The 11,881-nt window shown below is 40.3% G+C and overlaps 1 non-coding gene across 1 annotated transcript; it reads left to right on the forward strand.

Moving 5' to 3' along the window:
• Positions 1 to 1,063: 1,063 nt before the first annotated feature.
• On the forward strand, positions 1,064 to 1,227 carry LOC117313493 (U1 spliceosomal RNA). Its single transcript, XR_004527997.2, has one exon. It is a non-coding gene; the product is annotated as a U1 spliceosomal RNA (small nuclear RNA).
• The last annotated feature ends 10,654 nt before the right edge of the window (positions 1,228 to 11,881 follow it).

Consider the following 11,881-nt stretch of genomic DNA (forward strand, 5'->3'; position numbering starts at 1 on the left):
CGCCAGCTCTGGTCTTCCATGGTAAGTCTTGTATATCTAGTTCCTTAAACCCCAGAAAAATAGACAGACACAGAAAAGAGGCCTGGAGCCTGCTCTAATTCTCAGAAGAATTCATGCACTCGTTCAACAGACATTTATTCAACATCTACTATGTGCCAGGCACGGTTCTGGACATCAAGGGTAGGACAGTGAAGAAGGCAGACAAAAATCCCTGCCCTCCAAAAATCTGCATTCTAGAAATGAGAAAATCAACGAGTAAAATATATAGCATTCCTGTGGATAAGAGCCTTAGAGAAAAATTAATTTAGCCAGTGGGATAGGGAGTATGCTTGGTACCAATTTTAAATGGGTGGTCAGAAATGGCCTTGTGGAAAGAGTAACATTTGACACAAGCCCTGTAGCAAGTGAGACAGACAACCCTGGAGATATCTGCGAGAGGGAAGTGCGTGAAAGCAGATAGAACAGTAAGTCCAGAGACCCTGAGGCAGCAGCAGGTCTGCAATATTCAGAAGACAGTCAAAGCCTGAAGCAGAGCAAGGTTAAGCAAGGGGCAGTGAAGTAGAAGTGAGGGGTCAGAGAGGTGATGGGGGATGGCGTGGCCAAATTGGTAGGGCCTTATAGGCCACTGTAATAACCTTGGACTATTTTAGGTTTGTTGTACAGTGATGGGTGAAACATATAATGCCCCTGCTTTTTCAGAGACTATATTATGACTGAAAATCCTTAAGTAGCCCAATATGTATAGAGTGAGAAATGTTATAGTTGGGGAGGGGTGCTTGAGAGGAGTGATGGGTAAGTCAGAGAGAGACTCCTTCCAGCCCACTGCTACCCCCTCCACCATGGAAACCTCTCTTCAAAAGTCTCTGGTTATCTGAAGACACCACTCAAGAAGGGGTCTGACCTCCCCTCTTTACTGCCCTTAATGTAGCTTAAACAGTTGGCAAACTTTAGAAAACAAGAGAAAAAGAAATGTTAAAAAGGACATAGAATTTAATATGGTACAATTTCATCTCTCATGTAGGTGTAAAGAAATGTAACTTTATGTCATTAAAATTATATATGGATACTTACCTGGCAGGGGAGATACCATGATCATGAAGGTGGTTTACCCAGGATGAGGCTCACTCATTGCACTGCGAGTGTGCTGACACCTGCAATTTCCCCAAATGGGGGAAACTCGACTGCATAATTTGTGGTAGTGGGGAACTGTGTGCGCTCTTTCCCCCAGCAATTTGTGTTTAATAATAGAACTGACCAGTTGAGCTGAATGAAAGGCGTAAAAACGTTTGAGGTGGACTTTCTCTCATAGCGCAGTGATTGAGAATCTGCCTGTTAATGCAGGGGACACGGATTTGAGCCCTGGGAAGATCCCACATGCCGCGGAACAACAGGGCCCATGAGCTGTAACTACTGAGCTTGTGTGTCTGGAGCTTGTACTCTCCAATGAGAAATGCCACGACAGTGAGAGGCCCTTGCTCGCCACAACTAGAGAAAGTCCACACACAGAAATGAAGACCCAACACAGCCAAAAATAAATAAATAAATTCAAAAACAATTTTTAAAAAATATATGGAATCCTAGAAGATGGTGGAGTAGAAGGCCATGTGCTCACTCCCTCTTGTGGGAGCACTGGAATCACAACTAACTGCTGAACAATCATCGACAGGAAGACACTGGAACTCACCAAAAAAGATATCCCACATCCAAAGACAAAGGAGAAGCCAAAATGAGATAGTAGGAGGAGCGCAATCACAATAAAATCAAATCCCATAACTGCTGGGTAGGTGACTCACAAACTGGAGAACACTTATACCACAGAAGTCCACCCACTGGAGTAAAGGTTCAGAGCCTCACGTCAGGCTTCCCAACCTGGGGTCCAGCAATGGAAGGAGGAATTCCTAGAGAATCAGATATTGAAGGCTAGTGGGATTTGATTGAAGGACTTTGACAGGACTGGGGGAAACAGAGATTCCACTCTTGGAGGGCACATGCAAGGTAGTGTGCACATCGGGATGCAGGGGAAGGAGCGGTGACCCCATAGGAGACTGAACCAGACCTACCTGCTAGTGTTGGAGGGTCTCCTGCAGAGGCAGTGGGTGGCTGTGGCTCACTGTGAGGACAAGGACACTGACAAAAGAAGCTCTGGGAAGTACTCCTTGGCGTGAGCCCTCCCAGAGCCCACCATTAGTCCCACCAAAGAGCTGGTTAGGCTCCAGTGATGGGTCACCTCAGACCAAACAACCAACAGGGAGGGAACCCAACCCCACCCAACAGCAGACAAGAGGATTAAACTTTTACTGAACTCTGCCCACCACAGCAACACCCAGCTCTAACCGCCACCAGTCCCTCCCATCAGGAAACATGCACAAGCCTCTTAGATAGCCTCATCCACCAGAGGGCAGAGAGCAGAAGCAAGAAGAACTAAAATCCTGCAGCCTGTGGAACAAAAACCACATTCACAGAAAGATAGACAAGATGAAAAGGCAGAGGGTTATGTACCAGATGAAGGAACAAGATAAACCCCAGAAAAACAACTAAATGAAGTGGAGATAGGCAACCTTTCAGAAGAAGAATTCAGAATAATAACAGTGAAGATGATCCAGGACCTCAGAAAAAGAATGGAGGCAAAGATCGAGAAGATGCAAGAAATGTTTAATAAAGACCTAGAAGAATTAAAGAACAAACAAACAGAGATGAACAATACAATAACTGAAATGAAAAACACTCTAGAAGGAATCAATAGCAGAATAACTGAGGCAGAAGAACGGATAAGTGACCTGGAAGACAGAATGGTGGAATTCACTGCCGCAGAACAGAACAAAGAAAAAAGAATGAAAAGAAATGAAGACAGCCTAAGAGACCTCTGGGACAACATTAAACTCAACAACATTCCCATCATAGGGGCTCCAGAAGGAAAAGAGAGAGAGAAAGGACCTGAAAAAATATTTGAAGAGATTATAGTCGAAAATTTCCTTAACATGGGAAAGGAAATTGCCACCCAAGTCCAGGAAGTGCAGAGAGTCCCAGGCAGGATAAACCCAAGGAGAAACATGCTGAGACACATAGTAATCAAATCGACAAAAATTAAAGACAAAGAAAAATTATTGAAAGCAACAAGGGAAAAACGACAAATAACATACAAGGGAACTCCCATAAGGTTAACAGCTGATTTCTCAGCAGAAACTCTACAAGGCAGAAGGTAGTAGCATGATATATTTAAAGTGAGGAAAGGGAAGAACCTGGAACCAAGATTACTCTACCTGGCAAGGATCTCATTCAGACTCAATGGAGATATCAAAAGCTTTACAAACAAGAAAAAGCTAAGAGAATTCATCAACACCAAACCAGCTCTACAAAAATGTTAAAGGAAATTCTCTAGGTGGGAGAAACAGAGAAGAAAAGGACCTATAAAAACAAACCTGTAACAATTAAGAAAATGGTAATAGGAACATACATATCGATAATTACCTTAAACGTGAATGGATTAAATCCTCCAACCAAAAGAAACAGGCTCACTGAATGGATACAAAAACAAGACCCACATATATGCTGTCTATAAGAGACCCACTTAGACCTAGGGATATATACAGACTAAAAGTGACGGGATGAAAAAAGATATACCATGCAAATGAAAATCAGAAGAAAGCTGGAGTAGTAATGCTTATATCAGATAAAATAGACTTTAAAATAATGTTACAAGAGACAAGGAAGGTCACTACATAATGATCAAGGGATCAATCCAAGAAGATATAACAATTATAAATTTATATGCACCCAACATAGGAGCACCTCAATACATAAGCCAACTGCTTACAGTTATAAAAGAGGAAACTGACAGTAACACAATAATAGTGGGGGACTTTAACACCTCACTTACATCATCCAAACAGAAAATGAATAAGGAAACAAAAGCCTTAAATGACACAATAGACCAGATAGATTTAATTGATATTTATAGAACATTCCATCCACAAACAGCAGATTACACATTCTTCTCAAGTGCACACACAACATTCTCCAGGAAAGATCACATCTTGGGTCACAAATCAAGCCTCAGTAAATTTAAGAAAATTGAAATCATATCAAGCATCTTTTCTGAACACAGTCCTATGAGATTAGAAATCAATTACAGGGAAAAAAATGTAAACAACACAAACACATGGAAGCTAAACAATACATTACTAAATAACAAAGAGATCACTGAAGAAATCAAAGAGTAAATCAGAAAATACCTAGAGACAAATGACAACCAAAACATGACAATGCAAAACCTATGGGATGCAGCAAACGCAGTTCTAAGACGGAAGTTTTTAGCAATACAAGCCTACCTCAAGAAACAAGAAAAATCTCAAATAAACAATATAACCTTACACATAAAGGAACTAGAGAAAGAAGAACAAACAAAACCTAAAGTTAGCAGAAGGAAAGGAATCATAAAGATCAAAGCAGAAATAAATGAAATAGAAACAAAGAAAACAATAGCAAAGATCAATAAAACTAAAAGCTGGTTCTTTGAGAAGGTAAACAAAATTGATAAACCATTAGCCAGGCTTCTCAAGAAAAAGAGAGAGAGGACTCAAATCAATAAAATTAGAAATGAAAAAGGAGAAGTTACAACAGACACTCCAGAAATACAAAACATCCCAAGAGACTACTACAAGCATCTCTATGTCAATAAAATGGGCAACCTGGAAGAAATGGACAAATTCTTAGAAAGGTATAACCTCCCAAGAGTGAACCAGGAAGAAATAGAAAATATGAACAGACCAATCACAAGTAATGAAACTGAAACTGTGATTAAAAATCTTCCAACAAAAAAATTCCAGGACCAGATGGCGTCACAGGTGAATTCTGTCAAACATTTAGAGAGGAGCTAACACCCATCCTTCTCAAACTCTTCCAAAAAATTGCAGAGGAAGGAAAACTCCCATACTCATTCTAAGAGGCCACCATCACCCTGATACCAAAACCAGACAAAGATACTACAAAAAGAGAAAATTACAGACCAATATCACTGATGAATATAGATGCAAAAATCCTCAACAAAATACTAGCAAGCAGAATCCAACAACATATTAAGAGGATCATACACCATGATCAAGTGGGATTTAACCCAGGGCTGCAAGCATTCTTCAATATACACAAATCAATGTGATACACCATATTAACAAATTGAAGAATAAAAACCATATGATCATCTCAATAGATGCAGAAAAACTTTTGACAAAATTCAAAACCCATTTATGATTAAAAACTCTCCAGAAAGTGGCACAGAGGGAACCTGCCTCAACACAATAAAGGCCATATACAACAAACCCACAGCAAACATCATTCTCAATGGTGAAAAACGGAAAACATTTCCTCTAAAATCAGGAACAAGACAAGCACGTCCACTCTCACCACTAGTATTCAACATAGTTTTGGAAGTCCTAGCCACAGCAATCAGAAAAGAGAAAGAAATAAATGGAATACAAATTGGAAAAGAAGAAGTAAAACTGTCACTGTTTGCAGATGAAATGATTCTCTACATAGAGAATCCTAAAGATGCCACCAGAAAACTACTAGAGCTAATCAATGAATCTGGTAAAGTTGCAGGATACAAAATTAATGCACAGAAATCTCTTGCATTCCTATGCACTAATGATTAAAAATCTGAAAGAGAAATTAATGAAACATTCCCATTTACCAATGCAACAAAAAGAGTAAAATACCTAGGAATATACGTACCTAGGGAGACAAAAGACATCTATGCAGAAAACTATAAGACACTGATGAATGAAATTAAAGATGATACAAGCAGATGGAAAGAAATACCATGTTCTTGGATTGGAAGAATCAGTATTGTGAAAAGGACTATACTACCCAAAGCAATCTACAGATTCAATGCAATCCCTATCAAATTACCAACGGAATTTTTTATAGAATTGGAACAAAAAATCTTAAAATTTGTATGGAGACACAAAAGACCTCGAATATCCAAAGTAGTATTGAGGGAAAAAAACGGAGCTGGAAGAATCAGACACCCTGACTTCAGTCTATATTACAAAGGTACAGTAATCAAGACACTATGGTACTGGCACAAAAACAGAAATATAGATCAATGGAACAGGATAGAAAGCCAGAGATAAACCCATGCACCTACGGTCAACTAATCTATGACAAAGGATGCAAGGATATACAATGGAGAAAAGACAGTCTCTTCAATAAGTGGTGCTGGGAAAACTGGATAGCTACATGTAAAAGAATGAAATTACAACACTCCCTAACACCATACACAAAAATTAAATCAAAATGGATTCGAGATCTAAATGTAAGACTGGACACTGTAAAACTCTTAGAGGAAAACATAGGAAGAACACTCTCTGACATAAATCACAGCAAGATCTTTTTTGATCCATCTCCTAGAGTAACGAAAATAAAAACAAAAATAAGCAAATGGGACCTAATGAGACTCAAAAGCTTTGCCAAGCAAAGGAAACTACAAAGAAGATGAAAAGACAACCCTCAGAATGGGAGAAAATATTTGCAAACAAATCAATGGACAAAGAATTAATCTCCAAAATACATAAACAGCTCATGCAGCTCAATATTAAAAAAACAAACAACCCAATAAAAAAATGGGCAGAAGACCTAAATAAACATTTTTCCAAAGAAGACATACAAATGGCCAAGAAGCACATGAAAAGCTGCTCAACACCACTAATTATTAGAGAAATGCAAATCAAAACTACAATGAGGTGTCACCTCACACCAGTTAGAATGCGCATCACCAGAAAATCTACAAACAACAAATGCTGGGGAGGGTATGGAGAAAAGGGAACCCTCTTGCACTGCTGATGGGAATGTAAATTGATACAGCCACTAGGGAGAACAGTATGGAGGTTCCTTAAAAAACTAATAATAGAATTACCATATGACCCAGCAATCCCACTACTGGGCATATACCCAGAGAAAACCATATTTCAAAAAGACACATGCACCCCAATGTTCATTTCAACATTATTTACAATAGCCAGGTCATGGAAGCATCCTAAATGCCCATCGACAGACAAACGGATAAAAAAGATGTGGTACATATATACAATGGAATATTACTCAGCCATAGTAAGGAACGAAATTGGGTCATTTGTAGACACGTGGATGGATCTAGAGACTGTCCTACAGAGTGAAGTGAGTCAGAAAGAGAAAAACAAATATTGTATATTAACACATATATGTGGAACCTAGAAAAATGGTACAGATCAGATGAACCGGTTTGCAGAAATAGAGGCACAGATGTAGAGAACAATCATATGGACACCAAGGGGGAAAAGTGGCAGAGGGTTGGGGGTGGTGGTGGGATGAATTGGGAGATTGGGATTGACATGTATACACTGATGTGTATAAATGGATAGCTAATAAGAACCTGCTGTATGAAAAAATAAATAAAATAAAATTCTAAAATTATATATATATATACATATATATATATGATTCTTTGATTTCCTTGATTTCTTTTGACATATATACACTACCAAACATAAGGTAGATAACTAGTGGGAAGCAGCCGCATAGCACAGGGAGATCAGCTCTGTGCTTTGTGACTGCCTGGCAGGGTAGGATAGGGAGGGTGGCAGGGAGGGAGATGCAAGAGGGAAGCGATATGGGAACATATGTATAGGTATAACTGATTCACTTTGTTATAAAGCAGGAACTAACACACCATTGTAAAGCAATTATACTCCAATAAAGATGTAAAAAAATCAATAAATAAATAAAATAAAGTTTACAATTTGGAGGTAGAACTTTTGAGAAATAAAAAAAATTAAAAAAAGTAATTAGATGATTTTATTTGTTTGGGGGGGGATACAGTTTTCTTTTAGTTTTTTCCAATTTTCCCTGCCATTTGTGTTTATTTCTCTTTTATTTTCAGTATTTCAAATAAAATTTGTATTTAAAGATTTTAAAATACCCAAACTGTAACAGAGTACAGTGGATTTTTCTTCTTGTATGATGTTAATATTATACAATGAAATGTATAAAGTGTTGTCAACTTGATTACTGACACATATAACATGTTTACAAATAAATTGTTGTGTTGATCAAAAAAAGGGTGGTCTGGAGGAGACCTCTTGGAAGGCACATGGTCTTTCTGGACAATGTCAAAGAAAGAGGGAGAGAGGGAGTTCTGTCTGACCCTGAAGACTTCTCCAGTAGAGAACCCGCTGGTTGCATCTCCCCCTATCTTCACCCCCCGTTTCTAGTGGAAATTCCAACTAGGAAGCCTAGAAAATGGAATCAAGAGGTGGGGTCAAGGCGGGAGAAGGTAAACATTATAATATCACGTTGTGGGGATGAAGAAACAACTTTTACTGGGAAAACTTACAAGTCAAAGCCAGCAAAAGAAGACCTGCGGTTCCTGTGGGTCGAGGCACCATGGATCAGACTGTGGCGTTATGCTCTAAGGAAAGGATGCTACTTATAGTACAAGCAGAGCAACCCGGGAGCAGCATAAACAGGCCAGACCCAGGTGCCAGGCAGACTGCATGTAAACGCCAGCTGTGTAGGGAGTTATCTAAGAGTGCCAGCTGTCCGCTCCTGGAAACTTTGTGAAAAGGTGGATTCAGGCTGCTGGGGGAAGGGAGACTCCAGTCTCATGGGAAGTTGAGTTAAAGCCCAACCCCTCCTGTTAGAGGAAGGGGAGCTCTTGTTGTCGTCTGTCCATTCCCAGGAGATCTGAGCTTCAGGAAATGTCCCCAGACAATCTACTTGTCTCTCACTGGGCGAAAGACACACCCTGAGAAAAATTACTCAACCGTAGTAGCAAGAACACTGGTGCTCCCTTAGCATCTTAGAAAGGTATAGATAACCTCATGATGGAAGACAGTTTAGGAAGCTCTTGTATAATAGAAGACAATGCAGTGGCCCAAGTATCACTGGCTTTCATGCCAGAATTGGTCCTTGGACTTGGAGAACATATCACTCTCTGGCCAGCCATCTCTTTGGCTTTCAAATCAGGCTCTTCAGGCTCTACTTTTAGAAATCCAGGGGATCTACTGGAAGTGTCCCAAGGGCCACCATAGTGTAAGTGGAGGCCTCAGGTGGACCCTCTACAAAAGTTTGGAAACAGCACTCTCTTCCTGCCAGAAAAGCACTACTTTGTATTTTGTTTTCCTGTGAAAGTTTTCATTTAAAGAGACAGTTATAATGGATTTTTTTAAATAGTTTGAAAACTAGTGAACTAAATATTCATGTCTCAGCCTTTTCCTACCCCAGTGGTCCTGCCGCATCAAAGCAGTGTCATGCTTAATCTACCAATCCGTTGGCTGAGTGTCCTAAAGAAAGAAATGTCTTAATTTCCCATCATCATTAATTCCACTCTTTCTCTGTCTGGTCTAAAGTTTAACCTAAGTTTCTCATGCTACAAGCACACTGAAATTCACTGGAAAACAGTGAATGTTGTCTGGAGCACCTTCCTGTTGCTCCCACTCTCCCATCTTCACTGGCTAACTTTTAGCCATTTTCCAAGTCTCAGCATAGCTGTCACTTCCTCCAGAAAAGCCTTCTGGGTTCTCCCTTGGTTCTATTTACTTCTATCTGGGGACACATACACTGCACTCAAATCACCTTTATCCTTAGTTTTCCCTTACTATACTATGACATTTTTTGAGAATGAAAAATAAATTTGTCTTAATTATCAGTCTTCCCCAGGCCTACCTAGCCCAGTGATCACCATGGTTGTACTCAATAATAGTATTGGTGCCACAATCACTGTTATCTGTTAAATGCAGACCGTATTCCAGGAACTGCGCTGGGCAAGTAACACACATTGTTTCACCCACATCTCACACCAACACTTGAGAGTAGGGTTATTTTATAGATAAAGAGACTGGGTTCAGGAGGCTTTAATGGACCTACCCAAGATCAGCAATGAACAAGCAACACCATCATCTACCTCTTGGCTTTAGAATGGTCCTAAAGAGTAAGATTTAATTATCCCTACATCCTTCCATCTCCAAAGTGGAAAAATTAAGTCAAGGGTGGTCAATGCTTAGGTGAGAGTCTAGGGTAGAGGCTGGCCCCCTTACTCGGATGTAGGAATATGGGTGGAATTTTAGTTTGTCTCTTGCTGTGCTCTGGAGAGTAAATGACTAGAATAGAGATATCCTTGAGGAGTTCATAATGTACCTATGGAACACATGAAACAGTCTTGAGAACATTTCCAGAACAATATACCAACAATCACTCATTAGCTCACAATAGAATGTATAAGCACCTGACATATATATATATATATATATATATATATACACACACACACCTCAGTTCGGTTAAGTCAACCAAATATTTAAAAATCCTTTTTAACAAAAGAGTCACTGAGGAATTATTCAATTAAATAAACGTTCCCTGCAGCCCCATTAAACGCAGGGCACCTTGCTCTGTATTACAGCGTACAAAGGAGACTGGGGCTGCAATAACCTCCCTTCCTGTGCTTCCTGCAACACCATGTGAAGACCTCTGGCTCTGTACCAACATGTGAAATTGTAATAGTGCCTTTTTGGTCTCTCTTCCTTACAGAATGCTTCATCCATCAGAGGCAAGTCACGTCTTATGCACCTCGGTATCCCCAAGACCTACAGCATGTTCTGCCCAAAGCATTGGTTGAATTGGATAAGTCAGATAGCAGCCCCCAGGGAGCTAGCAAAGAGAGACAAAATATGGATCAAGTTTAGAATTCAGGGCAGAATGTAATGGGTCTTCCAGAGAGCTAGAGCATCCTCTAGCTCTAGAAGTCCAGGGACAATGTTAACAATGAGAGAAAGGGGGAGTGATGGCTGTCACTGCCTAAACAAAGAGAATGGTGGAAACAAGGTGTGGCCGGAGCATGCAGGGCAAGGTTTGCATGCGGGAGGAAGTGGTAGACACGGAGGGCAGAGGACAGACTGGAGGACCCTGTAGGCCAGAGCGAGGAGGTGGGGCTTCACCTGTGGCAGAGAGTCCTGAGTGGTTTTGAGGAGGGGACATGGCCTGGGAGTCATAGTGCTTTAGGCAGGTCACTCTGGCAAACAGTGGGCAGGGTGGGCACAACACAAGGAGACTGGGTAGGGATGTTTGTTGGTAAGCTACTGCAAAAGAAAACAAGAGTGGTCCTTTCTCTGGGGACAAAGGAAGGGGCAAAGGAATGTGGAAGTGACAAGAGTGGAATTGTGGTCAAATCAACGGACTTGACAATTGTCTGAGTGGACGAGGCAGGAAAAGAAGGAATAGGAAGAGAAACATTATGCTCCCAGGTTTAACCCTGCCCACAACTGGGAGACTTGTGCTAGACAAACAGGTAAGGAAAAGGCAGGTCTACACAGTCTAAGGTGGAAATAGGACAAATCTGATTTCAGGCACCTTGACTTTGAGCCATGAAACTTCATCTTAACTTCATCACTTACTACCTGTGTTAATTTCTCTTTGCCTCAGTCTCTTTATCTGTTAAATGGGGATAATATAGGACTTATATCACAGGGTTGTGGTGGGAAAATTACACACACGCACATACACATGCACACATGCATGCGCCTGGCACACGACGAGCAGCCAATCTACCAGTACTGTTAGCATTGTTGTCACCTAGGTGGAAATGTCCAGCAGAAAGATAGAACTGCAAATCTGCTGCTCAGGACCAAAGCAATTCTTCACGAAAGGATTTATCATGAGATTGCTTTTAATAGAAATTCTATCTGTGCTTTTAAAGAGGATGTTTTTTCATTTTACTTACAACTTTTCAGAAAGCTATTTAGTGTATTAAGTGAGGCACCCCCGTAGCTAAAATGAAACCACTTCAATTCCTCAATGAAGACATTCTTTGAAATAAATCCCTTCTTGAAAAAGTCAGCCTGTGCAGAGAGGGCTC

Source organism: Tursiops truncatus, chromosome 8 (assembly GCF_011762595.2).
Source record: "Tursiops truncatus isolate mTurTru1 chromosome 8, mTurTru1.mat.Y, whole genome shotgun sequence".
Lineage (NCBI taxonomy): Eukaryota > Metazoa > Chordata > Mammalia > Artiodactyla > Delphinidae > Tursiops > Tursiops truncatus.